Here is a 22,986-nt window from a genome sequence, read left to right on the forward strand (position 1 = left end):
AATGGCAGCAAAAGACAAAATTGACAAATGGGATCTAATTAAACTAAAGAGCTTCTGCACAGCAAAAGAAACTACCATCAGAGGGAACAGACAACCTACAGAATGGAAGAACATTTTTGCAATCTACCTATCTGACAAAGGGCTAATATCCAGAATCTACAAAGAACCTAAATAAATTTAAAATAAAAAAATCAAACAACCCCATCAATATGTGGGCAAAGGATATGAACAGACACTTCTCAAAAGAAGATGTTTGTGTGACCAACAGACACATGAAAAAATACTCATCATCACTGGCGTTTCAAGAAATGCAAATCAAAATCACAATGAGATACTATCTCACACCAATTAGAAAGGCGATCATTAAAAAGTCAGTAAACAACAGGTGCTAAATAGGATGGGGAGAAATAGGAACACTTTTACACTGTTGGTGGGACTGTAAACTAGTTCAACCATTATGGAAGACAGTGTGGCGATTCCTCAAGGATCTAGAACTAGGAATACCATTTGACCCAGTCATCCCATTACTGGGTATATACAGAGGATTATAAATCATGCTGCTATAATGACACATGCACACATATGTTTATTGAGGCACTATTCACAATAGCAAAGACTTGGAACCAACCCAAATGTCCATCAATGGTAGACTAGATTAAGAAAATGTGGCACATATACACCTTGGAATACCATGCAACCATAAAAAAGGGACATGGATGAACCTGGAAACCATCCTTCTCAGCAAACTATCACAAGAATAGAAAACCAAACATCGCATGTTCTCACTCATAAGTGGGAACTGAACGATGAGAACACTTGGACACAGGAAGGGGAAGATCACACACTGGGGTCTGTTGTGGGGTGGGGGGAGGGGTGAGGGATAGCATTAGGAGATATACCTAATGTAAATGACAAGTTAATGGGTGCAGCAAACCAACATGGCACATGTATACATATGTAACAAACCTGCATGTTGTGCACATGTACCCTAGAACTTAAAGTATAATAATGATAAAAAAGAGAATCAGATGATTCAAGTGAGAAATTGTCAATGTGCTGTACAAAGTACTGCAATACCTGCCAAGGAATGCAGGTTTCCTATGGACTATGGTGACTGTGGGGACCCTGGGGCATCAAGGGCATCTGCTGTGGGGAGGAATGGAGAAATTAGAATACCCACATGTGTAATTGAATTTGAAGCTGTTTTAATTGGCATGGGGAATTACAGGGAAGAATATATTTTAAATTTTTAACTGTCCTCTGGAGAAGGGCTAGCAGGATTGCATTGTTTGATTTGTTTCATGTCTATATATTATTTTTGGTATTAAATATAATAGTTACCAAGCAACCCACTATAAGTGAATATTCTATTACACTGGTAGTCCACTTATTAAACAAATTTAGTAGTTATAACCTTTGATTTCTGGAATTCACTGAGTTTACTAGCCAAGTTCATTTTGTACGAATAGTAAGAGATTTAACAAGGAATTTCAAAAAGGCATTCTTTGGCAGGTGATTTTATTACAGAAATACAGTTAAGATAATGAGTAACAAAAATCTCATTTCCATATTTGGGGTTTTTCTCATTACTCAAACTCCATTCATGTGTTCAATTGTTTATTAATTAAAATTCCCTAATCTTTATGATTGAGACAAGAAATTAAAAAAAAAAATTCAGAGGATGGTGATTAGGTAGTTTTCTTCTTCACTCAAAAGCTGAAATCTAAAGTTGAGTTTTGCTAAGCACACAACTTATACATGACAAAGAGATAACAAAAATATGTTGAATAAATGATGCTTAAATTGATTAATATTTGGTTGATTGAATGAATGATTCAATCTGTCAATCAGTTTTATAGATTCAAAGATCTGAAAATATAAAAACAAGTGTAATTTATTATAAAATCTAAAATTCATAAATCATCACTTTTTACCATAATGAAAATCTACACTTTTAGGAAATGGTAAATCTGTTTAACCCCAAAATCTCAGTGGCGAACCATGAAATTTTTTTCTTGCTTACATAAATTATCAGTTAAGATCAGGCATCTTTCTCTGGAACATTCTTCCAATTAGTGACTTAAGAAAGTGGACTCTTTCAATGATGTTGCTTTACTATTTTGAAATCCCTTATTTCCAGTCAGGTGGAAAAAGGGAGAAATACATCACAAAAGATAGCTCAGATTTATTCTTTTTTTTTTGGTCCAGGCCTGCAAGTGAATATCACTTCTGCACACATTTTATTAGCCAGAATCTACTTTGTCCCAATCCAAGTTCAAATGAAGCTGAAAATTGTTGAACATCTAGATAGACTTCATCATACCTACTACAGTTTTCCTACTACCTTCCCAATAGCAAATATATGAAGTGATTCAGTAAAGATAGAACTATACCTATATGTAATTAAATACGAATTAGAATATAGCATTATTCTTCAACATATGTTTACATGAATAATTTAGTTCACATTAATGTCAAAGTTTTAATATACTCAAATAGGTATGGGTGATTAACACTAGATATGAAGAAGACATTTCTCACAAAGGGAAAAACCTAAATATGTATTTATAGTGAAGCCATAGAACCAAAGAGTGTTTTCAGTAGTCATCTGGGAAGATTTAGTTATACATTTTTCTAAAGGAAAGAAAATACAGGCTATATGACCTTTAGTAATCTTTACTGGCTGCATAAGTCTGTGACATTTCCTTTGGCTCTCTAAATTATACTCAGTTAGGATGACATTATATATGCTTTATAGTGTATGGGAAAAAGTTGCCCCTGGCCTGGCTTTATTAAGTAAAATTCAAAAACATGATAATATATGCCTCGAAGTCTGCAGTATAAACCTGCCAGTGGGTGAAAAGTGGTTTGGGAAAATCTAGACCTCACACTCCCTCCTTTTAAAAAATTAATTAAAATCTCATTGTATCATAGCTTTTCCCCAAATTTCAAAATGATTTCGGGAGAGTCTGTAGAGTTAAGAAAAAATGGTTCCTATCTATGGCCACTTACTATAATGATGACTGTTTTATGTATAAAATCAACTCTAAGTAAGCAAACACAAAAAAGACAAGTTGAAAAAAATTTGCCTAGACGATACAATGTTGTACTCAGAACCTCCTCTTCTATTTTAAGATTAATGCTGTTTTTTAGGTCAAAGTCTTAAAGTCTATTTCTTCATCCCACAGACAAATTCACTCAAAGGTTTATGCCAAACTTATCTCAACCTCTCCAGATCAATCTAAAAGATCTTTGCACTCGAGTGGCAAACCTTTATGCATTATAATTGACATAATTTGTTTTTGTTATCTATTGCTACATAACAAATTATCACACATTTTAAGACTTAAAACAACATTTATTAACTCATAGTTTCCACGAATTAGGAACCAGACATCAGTTAATGAGGGCCTCTTCTCAGGGTCTTACCAGCTGAAATCAAGGTAACCACTCAGGCTGCTATCTCTTCTGAGGCTTGGATCCTGAGGCTTGGGTCCTCTTCTACTTTCACATTGTGGGCAGAGCACAATTCCTTGCAGTAATAAGTTTGAAGTCTCCATTTTTCTTGCTAGCTGTTGGCTAGCAACCTCACAGAGCACCTTATGCCCTTGCCATGCAGTACCCTTCATAACTGCTTTCATAATAGAGCAGCTTAATTCTTCAAGACTGGCAAGAAAATTTCTGTCTAGGCTGCTAGTCTGCTGTAACATAATTATAGGAATAACTATTTCAACATTGGTGTCTTACAACTTGAACAAATCAAGAAAGTATCTATCCCATCAGAATACAGGTTTGGCCCAAATCAAATGAGGCAATTATTGATCATGTATATACCAGTAGCAGAAATTCTGAGTGCTACCTAAGCATTCTGTTCACTATATAATTCTTTCAATATTATAAATAATTTCTCAGAGTGATTTTACAACTGGTACTAACTGGAATTTTTTCTCTTCATTTAAATTACTGGTGAAAAAAAATTTTAGTTTTTGTCAATAAATGTGACATGGATTGGTTGATTAATAAATGACATTTTAACAAAGATTTAAACTGTTTTTAAAAACGCATAAATATAGAAAAGTAAGATTCACTTCTGTAAGTAATACAAATGAAGAAGAAACAATTTTGCCACATAAAGATTATACTTTGTGATTTTTATTTAGATGATTTAGACAAATCTGTAAGACATAACCCTTACTCCTCTCAACAACAACTTTAAGAAGTTTTGTTTCAACATTGGACAGGGCTTTTGAGAAAATCATTTCTCATTTCATTTTTTCTTCTTTATTAGCATATCTTTTATATTTATCTCTTTGCTTTTTTGGTTTAGTAGTCGCCTTAGGGTTTTCAGTATATGTTTACAAGTAATCCAAGTACACTTTGAAATAGCGGTATACCACTTCGTGCCTAATTTAAGTATCCTACAATGAGAAACTATTCTGAATCCCTTTCTTTTATCCCTGTTATCAGTTTTATCGTTCATAAGCATGCATATATAATCAAGTACACTATTTTTATTATCGTTTTGAACAGAATGTTATCTGTTAGATTAAGAAAGAATAAGAAAATAAAAGCTTTTATTTTACTTTTACTTATTTATTTTCTAATGCTTTTTGTTTTATTTATGTTGATCAGAGTTTCTGGCCTCTGTTATTTCTTCTCTCTGAAGAAGTCCTTTTACCATTTAGTAAAAGGCAAGTCTATTGGCAACATTTTTTTTTTTTTTTAATTTTTATTTGTCTTTATTTCTCCTTCACTTTTTTAGGAAATTTCAGAGTATAGAATTCTACGCTGGTGGTTTTTTTTCCTCTCACCATTTTAAATATTTAACTCAACTCTCTTCTTGTTGGCATAGTATTTGGAAAGTCAGATTAATTCTTACCTTTGCTCCCTTGTAGGTAAAGTATTTTTCCCTCTGGCTTATTTCAAGATATTTTTCCTTATCTTAGACTTTCTATGGTTTGAATATTAGGTACGTTGGTGTAATTATTTTCGTCATTTATTGTTTGGTGTTGTCTGACATTTCTGGATCTGTGGTTTGGTGCCTGAATTAATTTTTAAAAATCATGTTATTATTGCTTTCAATGTTGCTTCAGTTTTTGTTTTTTTTTTTCCCTTCTTTCTTTGGAATGTTCATTATGCGTAAGTTATTCCTTTTGTAGTTGTTCCACAGTTCTTAGCCTGGTTTTTTTTATTTTTTCAGGCTTTTTCCTTTTGCTTTTCAGTTTAGAAAGTTTCTGTTGTCATATTTACAAGCTTGGAGATTTTTTTCCTCAATCACATGCATTTTACTTCTGAGCTACAAAGGAATTTTTCATTTCTTTCACAGTGGTTTTGATCTCTAGCTTTTTTTATTTTAAGTTTTTCTGAGATTTCTATCTCGTAGCTTACATTGTAATTTTGTTCTTACATGTTATATATTTATTCCCTTAAAACCCTTAGCAGCCAGGTGTGGTGATTCACTCCTGTAATCTCAACACTTTGGGAAGCTGAGGCAGGTGGATCACCCGGGTCAGGAGTTCGAGACCAGGCTGGCCAAAATGGTGAAATCACATCTCTACTAAAAAAACAAAAATTAGCCTGGTGGGGTGGTGGGCCCCTGTAGTCCCAGCTACCTGGGAGACTGAGGCAGAAGAATTGCTTGAACCCGAGAGGCAGAGGTAGCAGTGAGCCAAGATCATGCCACTGCACTCCAGCCTGGGTGACAGAGTGAGACTCCATCAAAAAACAAACAAACAAACAAACAAAAACCCAAAAAACAAAACAAAATACAAAACTCTTAGCGTATTAGTCATGGTTGTTTTAAATTCCTGGTCTGATCATTTCAGCATTCCTATCATATCTGATACTGGTTTTGATGCTTGTTAAGTCTCTTAAAGATGTGGGTTTTGTTTGTTTGTTTGTTTTGGTTTTTGCCTTTCAGAATCTCTTATAACTTTTTTTTTTTTTTTTTTAAATCTGAACATAATGCACTCGGTGATAGGATCTTAGGTAAATAAACCTTTGACTGTGTCATGGTGAGGCTTGGAGGAAAGGGAAGCATTCTTTGGCCCTGTGATTCGGTCTCAGTCCTTTGAGTGATACTGTGTTCTCGGTATGTGAACTTCACCAATTTTTCCAGACTGTTTCCCTGTTTAGGTAGGCCAGAATGGCTGGAGGGGTCAGAAAGTTGTGATTTTCCTTTCCCAAGTTGGTTAGACTGATAAAACCTAAGGAGGTTAGGCTCTACTAAAATAGTTTCTCCTGAAGGCAAACCTTTTAAGAACAGAATGCTGTAGTGTATTTCAAAATCATTATTTTACCCTTTCTCCTGCCCAGAAGCACACAGGTTTTTTCTGGTATTTTCTGTGAGGACCTGCAAGAGCTCCTCGAGATAAAATTCACTAAGGAATCTCTCACATAACTGGGTCTGCTTGAGTTTCCAACTCTCAGACTCATCCTCACTGAGCCTCTAGCAATGTGTCAGTTACCATTAAACTTTTCCTGCCCTGGTACTGGTTTCCACAGAGGTTTCTTCTCATAGGTTTCTGCTGTGGTAAGTTGTGATTCTCTGTAATTGCATGTCTTTCTCTATAATTTTTAGGTTGGGGGTTTTCCACATGTTCTTACTTCTCTGACAGAGCTAAGAAGAGTTGCTGATTTTTCAGTTTGTTCAGCATTTTACTTATTGTTACGGTGAGTGGGAACTTCTAAACCCCTTACATGCTAGACTGAAAACCATACGATTATCAGTTAAATTTTAATTTCAAATAACCTGAAAATTCCTCCCTCCAGATTTGAATGCACAGGCACAAGTAACAATTTTCTCAAATGATTAACACTTCCATTATAATTACCACTAACTCAGGCTGGGTGCGGTCGCTCCTGCCTGTAATCCCAGCACTTTGGGAGGCCCAGGCGAGCAGATCACCTGAGGTTGGGAGTTTGAGACCAGCCTGTCCAACACAGTGAAACCCCGTCTCTACTAAAAATACAAAAATCAGCTGGGTGTGGTGGCACACACCTGTAATCCCAGCTATTCAGAAGGCTGAGGCAGGGGAATCACCTGAACCCAGGAGGTGGAGGTGGTAGTAAACCAAGATCTCAACACTGCTCTCCAGCCTGGGCAACAGAGCAAGACTCCCCCTGGAAAAATAAAAATAAAATTGCATCTAACTCATATTCTCACATTCTGGAATTAGAATGTTTTCAAAAGGAAGCAAACATAGCCATTTTGAGTTGCATAGACTGGAAATATTTTTCTGTTATGTCCAGAACATCCTTATAACTATTCTTGAGGAGAAAATTCTAATGATTATATTTACAGTTTTGAGTCATTATATAATAAACCAATGTTTGTCTATGTATCTTCGTATCAGATATAAAAATATATGCACATGCACACAAAGCTTAACTCTACATCACCTTTTACTGTGCATATACAAAAATCAGCCCAAAATATTTTGTTCTGAGCAGTAAACTGAAAATATTAAATAGGATTAAATTACAAAGTTTTAAAAATATATATGAATTAGTAATTATTTATCTTAACAACTGTAAAAGTATTATCAAGGTTTTTAAAGGAGAAAAGTAAAAGAAAATGGACAGTAATAAAGGATTACAAACTCATAATCAACAAAACATCATTTAATGTGGGATGAAATTTTGCAGAATAATTTTATTTTTAACCTACTTACCTATTTTTATATATTAAGCTTTATCCAACTCAAACAATTTCATGGCTATTTTCTAAAATCTTTAATCTTTAACTCAGGAAACTAAAACATGATTATTAAAGAAAATTTATTGCAATTATTTTTCCCCTTTCACATGTAAGAATGAGTGAAGAGGTAGTCATCAGTGAGGAGCATTACTTTTGTTAAACTCTTTGCAAATTGAAACATGAAAGTAACAAGAAAATAGGTGACCCCTTCCCCCAATAGTGGAAGCTCAGTGAATAAAATAATTTATGAATACTATCATTCAACCTCTACATATCTCCTAAACTCCGACACCAGAAAACCTATTTTCTCTATCCAACTTCAAAAGCTATGCTACAATAAACTTTGGCACCACTCGGAGGAGGAAGTTTTACCCATACTTGAAACTAACATCGTGAAATTGAAATGACCTATATCAACATCACTCACTATTGGGACTGAGAATATGAGACCAACTACATCAACAAGACTTCGTTCTGTACAATTCTTTCCAGGTAAATAAGATTTTTAAATAATAAATAACTGTTGCTTGTTTCTAAAATTTCTGGGAAACCAATTAACCTGGGCAGACAATTTGCTCATCTTGGCTAAAAACTTGCCTATTAGGGCAGCAGTTTGTTCAACTGGGTTAACCACTAGCTCACCAGATTTCTTACCCCAGCATAATGACAAATCATGTCAGAGATTTTTCCAATCTCACCTACTTTCTACCATGAAAGATTCATCATAAGCAATTTGTCCCCTAATTTGTTTAAATATCTATTTTCTTTTTTTTATTTATTTTCTACTTTTTTCCCCAGGTGAAGGTAGAGTAAATGTTTCTCTTTTAAATATAATTGGAATGGAAATGTGGAGGTTCCTTCTGTCCATTACCAAATAATATTAACATAAAAAACTCAGCACATATTTTAATAAAGACAAAATAAAGATTGCATTTTTAAATATTTATATTACTCAGAAATGTACCAGTTGTGCAAAGACATGTTAGAAAACACTGCATATGCACACACAATCTATCAATAATATTCCTCTCAGAGACAAACAATTTGCTATATAGTTATTTAGAAGTATATTTTCTGTTCAATACATTTTTTTGATGCAAAGATAGAAATACAGATATTTGGTTATCTGTAAATTCTGGACATTTTTATTTTATCTTATTATATACTAATGTTTTTGCACATTTTTATAATTGGCATTATTCAGATAATTTTGATAAGATTATTTATTTCCAAGATGATTTCATTTGTCTGATAATACCCATTGCATGTTTGTGTTACAAATTATATTCAAAATTCTGAATTGACCATTACTTTGTTCCATTGCTGTCAAGATTACTATATCTAAATAATTGCTCCTATCTTTTTTTTAAACTAAACTCCTAGAACATAATTCTCAAAGGGCAAGCACAGATGTTTGGTTTTTGATAACACAGTCTAATAGCCTTTCAACTATTTGTATCATTTTATATTTTCAACAGTAATGCTAAATATGAGTGATAATTTTACAAATATTTCAATGTGGTGCATTAAGTATTTGGTTTTCATTTTAATTTTTAGCTAAATTTTATTAATGCTAATACACGTCTTTTCATATTTGTTTTTCTCTTGCATTGTGGCTTTACCTTTGAGAAATTTCTGTCTCTGTCCCTGTTCTTTGCCATTTTTTATGGATACATTTGTGGCTTTTTCTTAAATCTAGAAACTATGTATTAAAAGATATCTTCATAAGTCAGTCTTTGTTAACATTATGTAATATTGCATAATTTACAGCATATTTTTAGGTAATGTGTGTATTTGCTTATGATGACATTTTCACTTCAAAAAATAGAACAGTATTTCACTAATTCAAAACTATAATTATTTCAATTTAGGATATTATTTAAGCAAGCAAAAAAAGCAATGTGCACATGAATAAAGAATGGCAAACCTATATCTACCTCAAAAAATGGATGTTTGTGATGATTTTGGAGAATTAGCTAATAAAGAAAATTATGTATAAAATTACGAATTCTATAAGAAAGACAAGTTGTTACCCCTACGGCTAGCACTGCTGGCAAACAGAGCCATAAGTGACATTAGAGGGAATTACTAAAACCTCTTGAAATATCAAGGAGAGATACTGTACATTATGATTATATTTGAGTCTTGAAATAGGGTGAAAAGATGCATTGGGAAGTATTGAGGAAATATCACCTATATGTATGAAAGAAATTGTGTTGTTATATGAAAAAGATGAATTGTTTCTCATGCTAAACCACATGGTATCACTTCACAGAAAACAGCTGAGGGCAATACTGCCTCCTGATTTTGCTTAATTAATATAAAAAATGGTGAAACTATCATTTATCATCCAGTCGTTGTCCCTCAGTTCCCTCAGTTTATATTTTCTCCACAGACTCTGAGGAGAACTATTTAATACAGAGAAGGCTGCCTTCTCTCATTGCCAAATGCTACTAGAAATGACTAAACATGGTCATGTGAATTTCTGAAATGAGGAATTAAATTATAAAATAGATATATATTTTATTTTTTGACATGATGAAGACAATAAAAAAGATTTATATGATTTCAAATAATCTCCCTGGGAAATCTTGTCAATATATTTGTTTCTTTAATAGCCAAAACCATTGAACCAGAGCATTAAATTCCTGACTTTTAATATATAGGAAGCTATATGAAGATTTTTAAAAAATGACACCATAGGCGAGGGATTATTTCTCAACATTTAATAAGTTTTTTTAATTTTCACAAAATACAGGTATATTATTATGCATATTTTAGGCCAGGCACAGTGGCTCATGCTTGTAATCCCAGCACTTTGGGAGGCTGAGGCAGGCAGATCACTATAGACCAGGAGTTCAAGATCAACCCGGCCAACATGGTAAAACCCATCTCTACTAAAAATACAAAAAATTAGCTGGATGTGGTGGCAGGCACCTGTAATCCCAACTACCTGGGAGGCAGGTGAATTGCTTGGACCCGGCAGGCGGAGGTTAGAGTGAGCAGAGATCGTGCCACTGTACTCCAGCCTGGGTGACAGAACGAGACTGTCTCCAAAATAAATAAATAAATAAATAAATAAAATGCATATTTTAAAACATATCCAAATGCTATATCAAAACATGATGGAATACTTACTGGAGACAAATGTGACAAATACTCTATGATCTCACTTATATGTGGAATCGAAAAAAGTCAACCTTGAGGGAGCAGAGAGTTGAATGATGTTTACTAGAGGCTGAAGGGATGAGTACAGGCAAAGGGAAGACATTGGTCAAGGAGTACAAAATTTCAGTTAGATAGGAGAAATATAGTCTAGTTTGTGCTGCAAAGCACAGTACTATAGTTAATATTCATTGTATATTTCAAAATAACTAAAGGAGAGGATGTCAAATGTTCTCACCACAAAGAAATGATAAATATTTGTGTTAAGGGATATGTTAACTAGCCTGACTTGATCATTCCACGAAACATACATGTATCAAAATATCCCATTGTATCCCGTAAAGGCATGCAATTACTATTTTTCAATCAAAAACAAATAATAAATAAATAAATACAAAGAGAGAGTAGACTCAGAATCCATTCAGTGCTTTCTTCAAAATGAAATATTCAACCTTCCAGTTTCTGGGTACAATATTCTTTTATACTATTTTTGTTGTAGGCTGGAGTATAGAAATAGCTTTCAGTGAAAAAAATGCTCCTTTATCTGTTGCTTTATATTCAAACCAAATATCCACTTAACTGCCTTAAAAGCACAAAATATGATGATTCAGCAATAATAGTAGCAGCATCCAGTTTTATTTCACAACATATATTCAGGCAGAACATTACAAAACTAAATGTGTTATTTTATGGAATGAAGGTTTTTTACTCAATACAGCATTTGCTTCAGGCAAATTATTTACATTTCTTTTGCTTTTTAGTGAGAAGCCATCATTTTATTTTTAGATAAATTCAATATTGCCGTTAAAACCTTGAAGCAATTATCTTTATCACTATCATGATTGTTGTTATTATCATTCCAACTTTATGGGACACTAGTAATGGTCATTGTCCTGAGTCCTGACATGGATCATCTCATTTAATACAACAAACCAAAGAAAGAATACTATCATTATGTCTGTTTTACAGACAAGAATTTTGAAGCTCCAAGTTAATGAGGTCTCAGAGCAAATAAGCCAATCACATTTGATTGGATGAGCAAAAAATCAAGGTGAGCAATCACAGCACGTGATTTTAACTTCATATTACTGAAAGAAGCACTGAAGAAGATGGGAAAGACCATCTTGAACTATCAATACCACCCTCTCCCACCCCCTGGCAGCAGCCATATAGTGTGGAGAATCTGTGCGCTTGGGAGAAGGAAGTGCCATGATTGTAAGACCTTGCATTGAACTCAGTGCTGCCCTGTCACAGTGAAAGCAAACCCAGGCTAAACTCAGCTGATTCCCACACACTGAGAGAGTGTATAGACATGCCCTAGCCAAAAAGGACTCACCTATCCCGGTGGTCAGAATATGAGCTTCAGTAAGCCTCACTACTGCAGGCTAAAGTACTCTGGAGTCCAAATAAACTTGAAAGGCAACCAAATCTAGTTTGAAAGGCAAGTTCTAGTGCTTTTCTGGGCTGGGGAGCAGTAGACATGGGCGGCACATGACCTAGTAAGACACCAATCAGGGTGTCTCAAGGGAGTACTTCTGTCACCTCTCTCCCAGCTTCCAGTAATGCAACTTGCAACAGTAAAAGTGACTCTTTCCTTCTGCTTGAGGAGAACAGAACAAAGAATAAAGAGGATTTGTTTTGCCTCTTGGATATCAGATCAGTCACACTAGATTATGATAAGACAGAGTCACGAGGCCCCCATTTCAGGCACTAGCTCCTGGACAATGTAAACTGCAAATAAAATTATTCAATTGGACTAACCTGTAAATTCACTGGTTAATTTTAAAGTAGCATTTGAAATTATCATAAAAATAAACTAAATTCAAGATCATGTCTTTGTTTTTTTCTTCTTTACTTTTTCTTTCATATAAATTTTACATAAAATTATGAAAAAACTACACAGAGAAATCTCAAGTACATTTTAACCAGCTTTGAGCAATGGTAATATCTTGTCAAAATATAGTATAATATCACAAACAAAAAATTTCCATTGCCATAAGAATCCTTCGTGTTGTTCTTTAGTTGCTGAACTCACTACTTTTCAGGACCCACCTCCTCCTTCATCTATGCCAACACTCATTTTTATACATATTGCAGAATTGTATTTGGTAATATTTTGTCAAGAATTTTTACATTTATATTTATGTAGAATATTGAGCTATAGTGTCTTGTACTTTCTTTGACTGGTTTTGTTTCCAGGTAATACTATCTTAATAAAACGGAAGAGTTATCTCCTCTTCTATTTTCAGAAAACTATTATGTAGAATTGTGTTATCACTTCTGTTTTCTAAAAAAGACTGTGTCAAACTCTTCTTTAAATAATTGGTAGAATTCTCCAGTGAAGTTGTCTCAGTATAAAAATTTATGTTTTGGGAGGTTTTCAATTACACATTCATAGTAAAGAGCTTTCCACATATATGAGGATGCCTATCCATTTTATTAATGTAATAGTAAATATTTACCAAACGGATTTATATATATCCCAAATTATAATTTTTTGTCTATATAAATATTTATATATTTTCATATGCCTTTTAATTAATATTAATTCTTTCTTACATAAATATATTTACTATTTGGTTAAATTTATATATGTATATATTTCTTTAAAAATTGATTTTATATTTTAAAAGAAGATAAATTACTCATATGGGAAACAGTATGGATGAACCTAAAAAATATATGATGACTGAAAGAAGTCAGATATACAAAAGTACATGTATGAATCCATTCATATGAGATTCTATATAAGACAAAATTAAACTGCAGTGACAGAGGGCAGATCGGTAGCTACCTGAATCTGAGAAGAAACCGTAAGAAATCACTGTGAAGGGTCATAAAAGAAAGCAGTGGGGTGAAAGAAATGTTCTGTCCATTTATTATAGTAGTGATTACAGAGATTTATAGATTTGACAAAACAAATCTAACTGTGAGCATTTTGTTGTACATAAATTATGCCCCAACAAGGTTGATTTTTAAAAGGTGAAGAAAATTTATTAAGAAGCTAGAGGTTCTATAAATACAGCATACATTCTAAAACTTTTTAATCTACTGAAATTTAATTTGATTTAAGGTTTAGAATTAAGATAAAATTTCTCTTTTTCTTCAAATAGCCGAATTTCTGATTTTTTTTATTGAATAATCAATGTCTTATAGCTATTAGAGTTTAATATGTGGCTTATCATTATATTGATCTACGGCAACTTAATTTATAAATTATTTATGGATTATCTGACATTAAATAAAATATTTATTGTGTAAAGTTTTTCTGAGGAGGGGCGGTGGGAGTGCGTATGTCTTTCTTCAAAATGATAGCCACTTTGCAACATATAAAATACTAATATCTACTGATGTATAGGTGTGTCTTGGTCCATTTTGTGTTGTTATTACAGAATAACAAAGACTGAGTAATTTATAAACAATAGACATTTACTTGGCTCATGATTCTGGGAGTTGGGAGGTCCAAGAACAGGGAACTAGCATCTGGAGAGGATCTTATTTCTGTGCCATCTCATAACTGAAGGCAGAAGAGCCAAGCAGCAAGAGAAGGGTGAATATGCCTTTACAAAAACTCACTCTCAAGATAACAAACCCACTCCCCAGTAATAACATTAGTATATTCATATGGGCAAAACTATCTTGGCCTAATCACCTGTTAATAGTCCCACCACTTATACTGTCACAATGGTAATTAAATTTCAACACACATTTTTGAGGGAACATTCAAACCATATCAAGGTGATATGATGATAACTGATAGGTATTATGTGTTTTTTTAATGGCAATAACATATAATGCCTTATTGACACTACTAACGTGTGGAATTTATGTTATTTTAACTACTGTGTCTATACCTATGGTTTGTACAAATATTAATAAAAACTCACCACTAAAAAAATGCACCCTCCAAAACTCACGTGACCTGTCATTGCCATTGTAACAAATATTAAGATATGGGGACTTCAAGAGGTGATTAGGTCATGAGAGCATTACCCTTACGACTAGATTAATGCAATTATTTTTGGTGTATTTTATTATAAAAGAGGGAAGTGTGGTCCACCTTTTTCTTTCTGTATGAAGAGCTCATTCTCACCTTGCCAGATGCTGGTGCTATACCTGGGACTTCCCAGCCTCTATGAATGTGAGCCAAATAAACTTCTGTTCTTCATAAATTACTCAATCTGATATTCTGTTACATCAATAAAAACTAAGAAACTCACATACTATTGGAAAATGTATCCTTCAACAAAATATATAATACAAATAATTAAACATAAAATATATGTTTTCATCAGAGAGATTCTAGAATTAGTATGGACATTAAGAATAAATAACTTATTTTATTCTGCATATTAATCAATAAAAGGCATCCCTTGCAAGTACCAACAATGCTGAGGTTGATTTAGCAGTCATATCCCCATATAAATCACTCTACTTTAGGAATTATCTTCTTATAAGTGGAACATCATTGTTTAAGAAATCTCTCATTCAGACACGGTGGCTCACACCTATAATCCCAGCACTTTGGGAGGCCAAGGTGGGCAGACCACAAAGTCAAGAAATTGAGACCATCCTGGCCAGCCAACACGGTGAAATCCCATCTCTACCAAAAATATAAAAATTAGCTGGGTGTAGTGGCACATGCCTGTAGTCCCAGCTACTCAGGAAGTTGAAGCAGGAGAATCGCTTGAACCTGGGAAGCGGAGGTTGCAGTGAGCCAGTGAGCCGAGATAGTGTCACTGCACTCTAGCATAGGTGATAGAGCAAGACTCCATCTCAAAAAAAAAAAAAAAGAAAGAAAAAAGAAAAAAAAGAAATCTCTCAGCAATGATCATTACTTTAAAATAAAATTGTGTTTCTTAACAAATGAAGATTGAGAGTGATAAGTTAGTTCTTTCATTGAATATTTCTCAGTCTTTCTAATAATCAAATGAATGTGAATATATTTATCTTTTCTTTTATTAGATTTTTGCAAATGATAAAATATATTTTAAAATTTATTATATAAGATGCTATTTATACTTATAAGACTTATAGAAATGTTCCTAAATTGTGTATAAATCTTTGCGAGTTTTTCACACATTTTTTAAATAAAAAAATAAAGTAATGTTTATATGTCATAAGATGCCAGCAAGAAAATTATGGTGACTTACGTTTGTGATTTTTTTACAGTGGTGGGTGATATGATTTGGCTTTGTGTCCCTGCTCATATCTCATGTTGAATTGTAATTCCCAGTGTTGGAGGAGGGGCTTGGTGGGAGGTGATTGGATCATGGAGGTGGATTTCCTCCTTGCTATTCTCATGGTAGTGAGTTCTTATAATATCGATTTGTTTAAAAGTGTGCAGCACCTCCACTTTCACTCTCTTCCTCTCGCTCTGGTCATGATATGCCTCCTTCTTTACCTTCTACCATGATTGTAAGTGTCCTGAGTCCTCCCCAGCCGTGCCTCCTGTACAGCCTGTGGAATCATGAGCCAATTAAACCTTTTCTGTTTATAAATTACCCAGTCTCAAGTAGTTATTTTTAGCAATGTGAGAATGGACTAATACATGGGGAAGAGTTTTCTTCTCCCTCTTTTCTTTCCTCTTCACTCACCATTCTAATGACTCATAAATATGATGAAGTGTAAATGATACATAAGTTTCTCATCCTAAAATAGATTGGGAGAGAATCTGTCTAATAGTTTGACTGTCCTAAGCTTCACGTGAATGTTCTTAATGATGGGAGGCATTTAGAGATTAATTTGGTAAACAGATTTAATTTATCCAAGTTTAAGAGATTGATATGTAAATATCTTAAATTTAGAAAACTGATAAAATAATACACATATAATCTAAGATTAACTATAACATATGCAGAAAGATATTAATTAATTTTTTGAGACAGTCTCATGCTGTCACCTAGGCTGGTATGCAATGGCGCAATCTCAGCTCACTGCAACCTCTGCCTCCTGGGTTCAAGCAATTCTCCTACCTCAGCCTCCTGAGTAGCTGAGATTACAGGCATCTACCACCACACCTGGCTAAATTTTTGTATTTTTAGTAGAGACAGGGCTTCACCATGTTCGCCAGGCTAGTCTTGATCTCCTGACCTCAAGTGATGTGCCTTCCTTGGCCTCCCAAAGTGCTGGGATTACAGGTGTAAGCCACCGTGCCCAGCCATTATTTTCTTTTAAGATAGCAATTTTATGGACATTAACAATTTTCTTATAATCATGTTGTATAATATTTTTAGTATTTGTCATATTGAGTAAGGCAACAAGTTATAGTGAAAGTGTATTGGAATTGAAGGTGGAGGATATTGGCTTTAATTCTTCTGCCATTTACATAAATGTGTTTTGTGAAAATCTGTATTAAAGGTTATCATTAGCATTCACACAATGGCAATGAAGCAGTAGGGCATTAAACACTTTACATGTTTTAAATATTTTTTAAAGTCTGGGTTTGGGGTCAAGGTACAACTCTAGATTGGGATGTTGCTATAGTCTGAATATTGGTGTCCCCAAAAATTCATATGTTGGAACTTAATACCCAATATGGTAATAATAAGAGGAGGGACATTAGGGATAGTGATTGAGTCATGAAGGCTCTGCCCTTATCAATGAAATCTGTGTTCATATAAAAGAATTTGAAGGGAGCTGCCATGCCCTCTTCTGCCATGTGAGGACACAGCAAGAAGGCATCATTTATCTATGAGGAAAAGCTTCTCACCAGGCACCAAATTTACCTATAGCCTTGATTTGGGGCTCTGCAGTCTCCAGGACGGTTAGCAATTTATTTTTATTACCTATAAATTACCCAGTCTAAGGTATTTTGTTATTGTCACCCAAAAAAGACTAAGACAGCAATTTGTACTGATAAAGGGGGTGCTGATATAACAAATACTCCAAAATTAGAAAGCAGCTTTGAAACTGGGAATGGGCAGAGGGTGGAAGAGTTTGGAGGCAAATGCTGGAAAAAGTCTATATTGCCCTTAACCACGAAGGCTGATTTTGATGAGGGCTTGGAAGAAGAGAGCTGTAGAGAAAGCCTCAGTCTTCTGATAGATTACCTAAGTGGTCATGGTTAGAATGTTGGTAGAATTGTAAATATCTGTAAAGCCCATTCTGATGAGATCTCAGATGGAAGTGTGAAACATGCTATTGAAACCCAAAAGAAAGGCCACCATTGTTATAAATTGGTAAAGAACTTGCCTAAATAGTGTTTACACCTTAGTTCTTTGCGAGCAGTGAAATAGGATATTCGGTGGAAGAAATCTCTAAGTGTCGAGTGTGTGGCATGATTTCTCTTGACTGCTTATAGTAAATGTAAGAAGAGAGAAACAAATCAAAGATAGAATTAATAACAGAATAGAAGGAGAACTTCAATTTGGAAATGTTTTAGCCTAGTCATGTTCTAAAATAAAAAAAGCATGGTCAGGAGAAAACACCAAGAGTGTGGCCAAGGGACCAACTGGTGGTGATATTAGTATGGGTGAGCAGGAGCCTGGTGCTATTCATCACGACAATAGAAGAAATCCTAAAGGTATTTCAGAAATCTTTGGGACTGTCCTAGTCATCACAGTCCCAGACTGCCGGAGACTTGGGAACTGAATAATTTCAAGGCTCCACTGCCTCCATTCTGGTGCAGTGCTACTTGGCTGCTGCAGCTGAGGTTCAAGTGAGTCCAAGTGTAGTTTGTGTTGCCTCTCTGAAAGGTTCAAGTTATAAAGCGTGGCTGCATCTTTGTGGTGCAATCTCTATCACGATGCAGTATACACAAGAGAACTGCTGAAATGGTGGACATACCACAATAATCCTCTACTAGGGCAATGGTCAATAGGACCATGGAGTTAGGACTACCACAAGCAGTACCCACCCAGGGTGATGCTTAACGGAGCTATGAGAGTAGGGCCAATCCTATGAACTCAGACTGGTAGAGCCACTGACATACAGTCCAGCTCAGCATAAGCCTCTACCCAGACAGTGAGAACTGAGGCATGTACTCTCAACAAAGCCATGTGAGTGAGATCCTCTAAAGCCTTAGAGACTGAGCTTCTGATCCAGTGTGCCAGAAGGTATCTCTTTCTGTCAAAAAAGATTACTCTAGAGCATTAAAATTTAATGTTTCCTCTGTCGGGGTTTGGATTTGGTTGGGACCTATTACCTTTTTCTTCTTTCCTATCTTCCTCTTTTGTAATGAAACTATCTATTCTATTCCTGTTCTACCATTGTGTTTTGAAAGTATATAACATTTTTGGTTTGCATATTAATACTTGAAGAGTGATTTGCCTAAGGATAATCTGTACCATAAGTCTCACCCATATCTGATTTAGATATTAAGATATGACTCTGGGCCAGGAGTGGTGGCTCACGCCTGTAATCCCAGCACTTTCGGAGGCCAAGGCAAGTGGATCATCTGAGGTTAGGAGTTAGAGACCAGCCTGCCAACATGGTGAAACCTCGTCTCTACTAAAAATACAAAAATTAGCTGGGCGTGGTGGCCCGCACCTGTAGTCCCAACCACTCGAGAGGCTGAGGCAGGAGAATCTCTTGAACCTGGGTGGCAGAGGTTGCTGTGAACTGAGATCACACCATTGCACTCTAGACCGGGCAACAGCGTGACACTCTGTCTCAAAAAAAGAAAAAGTGACTCTGGACTTTAGACCTGTAAAGTGGTACTGTAACAAGACTTTGGGAGCTATTGTAATAAAATGAATGCATTTTGCATATGATAATAACATAAATTTGGGGGAACCAGGGGCAGAATGCTATGGTTGGAATGTTGGCACAACCCCCAGATTCGTATGTTGGATCATAATACCCAATGTAGTAGTATTAGAAGGTAAGGCCTTTGGCGAAGTGATTAAACCATGAGGACTCTGCCCTCATGTTTGGGATTAATACCGTTCTAAAAGATGTTGAAAGGAGATACCTTGCTCTCACCCTTCTACTATGTGAAGATACGGTAAGAAGGTACCATCTATCTATGAGGAATGGCTCCTCACCAGAGACATCTGGTCTGCTGGTGCATTGATCTCAGAGAATTGTGGGCAATGAATTTCTGTTGTTTATAATTTACCCAGTCTTAGATATGTTGAATAAGTAAGAGAGATTCTAAACCTCAAAAATTCAGGTTTCACTTGAAAATGTGAAAATAACAAACTCACTTCCCTTCTAATCATAATGTATGTCATCTAGTAAATGCTCAATACATTTTATGCCAAATTTTTATTTTCTACTGTTTTCTTTCTTCTAGAATTTGGAGGAATTAATTAATGTGAACTATATCGTTGCTTAATTGAAAACACATTATGCCTAAAAAGTCTCATCGTTGCATCTCAAGGATAAGGTTTTTTTTTAATTGGTTCTTTTTAAAATTGAGTTTGGTGATAATCTCACCACCAACTTTCATATCACTTGATTGTAAGATAAAATAATAATACATATTTGTATAAGATATGTTTTATTTTATGCAAAGTTCATAATAAATGTTGGTTTAATATGGAATTTGAAGATATTGGGCCTTATAAATGTTAAAGGAAATTATAATTGCATAGAATTATCTAGAATTTAAAATACTCTCTGTCAATATTTAATAACATAGAAAAATTCACTAAGGCCTAAATAAAATTTTTAAAAATATGCTATTTTATCTCTTACAAGACAGCAAGACAAAAACAAGTGTTCATATAATACTCCGTTATACTGTTAAATTAAATTTTGTCTAAAGCTGCCTTTGTATGTAGCAAACTGTAATGCAACTTAGTATGTAAACAAACTGCAACGTAACTAAAATCATATTTTTGTAATATGTAGCTGAGTTTCAGCCAATCACAGCAGCCAAACTTCAAGCAATCACAGGCTGCAAACTAATCACACTAAATTCATATAAGGTGATTGTTAAGCTATAACCTATCAAGCTCTTTCTGTATGTCTCTTCCTTTTTCTGTCTGTAAATACTGCCTGCCCACATTGCTGGATGGAAATCTCTGAACGTCTCCTTGTTCTGAGGGCTGCCTAATACATGAATTTTTTTTTTGCTCAGATATACTCTGCTAAATCTAATTCATCTAAAGTTTTTCTTTTAACAATACTTAAGAGTCTTTAATAAAACATTATTTCTGTTTGAGTATTTCTCTTTTCTATTTCTTAAGATTTTGTATTATATAATTTTTCCTCTATAAAATATTCAGTAGTCCGATTTTTAAACTAATGGAACATATAGAAAACTCTGTTAGCAGAATCTGCATATGGACTTTGTCAGAAATTATTACCACATATTTATATAAACTTGTTTGGGCTAAAACTAATTATTGAATTTTATGTTTAATGTTTTAATTTTTCATGTTGTTTTGGTATGTTGTTAAATAGTATCTTTTTCACTGTTAGAAAAGCATTAACTAGCACAGTATTTAAACTAATAGAAGTGTTCAATAAATACTTGTTAAATGAATAACAAAAAGATAAAATGATTAGATGGATGAATAAATATTCTTTAAAGCTGACAAAAAAAAAAGAATAGTTTTATTATCTGTCAACATAAGGTTTAAACCACTAGATAGCATAGAAAACGTTTTAAATTGTTTTTAGCCAGAGTAAAATATCTGCATGTTCAAATGCACTCTCTCTCTCTGTCTCTCTCTCTCTCTGACTGTCCATACTACTAAGAAAGATAAATGAAAATAGTACTTTCTTTTTTTGCCTCTGTCCTATTTCTAACCACAAAACCTGTCACAGTGATCTATTAACATTGTAGACTTCTCTCTTTAGTTCAAATGACAAGGCTGCTATTTTTGAAATAAGTTCTATCTTTTTGTTACAGGCACAATGAATGATTAAAGGTTTCAGCACTGAAAATTACTAAACCTTTGTCTAAAAATATAGGCATTCTTAAAGTTGACTTACTGTGATAAGAAGAAGAAGTAGAAATTTCACCTCATCTGTCTACTCAATGTACAAGATATAATATGATGGGTCATAATGAAAGACAGAGGTTATTCTTTTTCTACTTTCAGTAGAAATTTCTTTTATGGAACAGAGAAGTGCATCATCCTAAGTCTAACTCTTAAGAAGGAAGAGGATAAATTTAGTGAATGAGTACAGTGTTTCAGTCTTGTCTCATATCAAACTTCTAAATATGTGTATGTATATCTATTTTCCTTTTGCTTTATTGTTCACAGCTGAGGTTAAAACAAAAATAACTGTCTTACAACATACTAATTATGTTCTTAGTAAAACAAAGTTGCTTTGTTTTGACCTTCTTGATGTTTGTTTTGACATAGAGAAGTCATCAAATTTTTTAAATGATGTGGCAAACAATTTTAAAATTAATGGTACCTTGTCACATAAAATAGTAATTAAAATAATTTTAGATTAATGTATAAGTACAAAAACTATCATTTTAAAATACCAAATATATTTAGAAGTTTCTATTTTATTGAAAATATTGTTACTCTTAGTCAACCTCAAGGACAATATCAAATACTAATGTTGATATTAGTTATGCAACAGGTAAAATCCTACTTTTGTAATAAACAATTTCATAATACTAAATGTCTCTATGAATATTTAAGTAGATTCATAGCTTTGTGCACAACGTCATTCTGAAAACACAACCTGTAGTTGAATATGAGAGATCTGAACTACAGGTTTACTTTTTATGTAAGGGTTCTATTACAATCCCAAATAGCTAAAATGTGATAAACTATATAAAGTCAGAGAAGAATGTACAAAGTTCTTTAAACAAAAAGAATAGAATTATTTTCCCAAATAAAATATTACCCAGATGCTCAATACACAAAACAGATAAAGTTGAACTGCTAGGGAGTAGAATGTGGAAGACTGGTGGGGGCTGAGGGTTAGCTTCATATGCTTCTTCCCAACCTCTCCTCTCATATTTAAATCAAGGCACCTCTGAAAAACAACCTAAAAATCATTAGAATAACTTATTCAAAGTACTACACATAAATTGTGACTAAAAAATAGCAACTCTAAAAATTTATCTATCAGGAATGTAATCATTTTACGTGGTAACTCAAATAAGCAATCTTTTTTACTCAGGTATTCATTATCAGCACCCCTGCCATATAATTTGTAATTTAATTTTATGCGAAAATAAACAATCAAATCTAGGTTTATTT

Source organism: Papio anubis, chromosome 6 (genome assembly GCF_008728515.1).
Source record: "Papio anubis isolate 15944 chromosome 6, Panubis1.0, whole genome shotgun sequence".
Taxonomy (NCBI): Eukaryota; Metazoa; Chordata; class Mammalia; order Primates; family Cercopithecidae; genus Papio; species Papio anubis.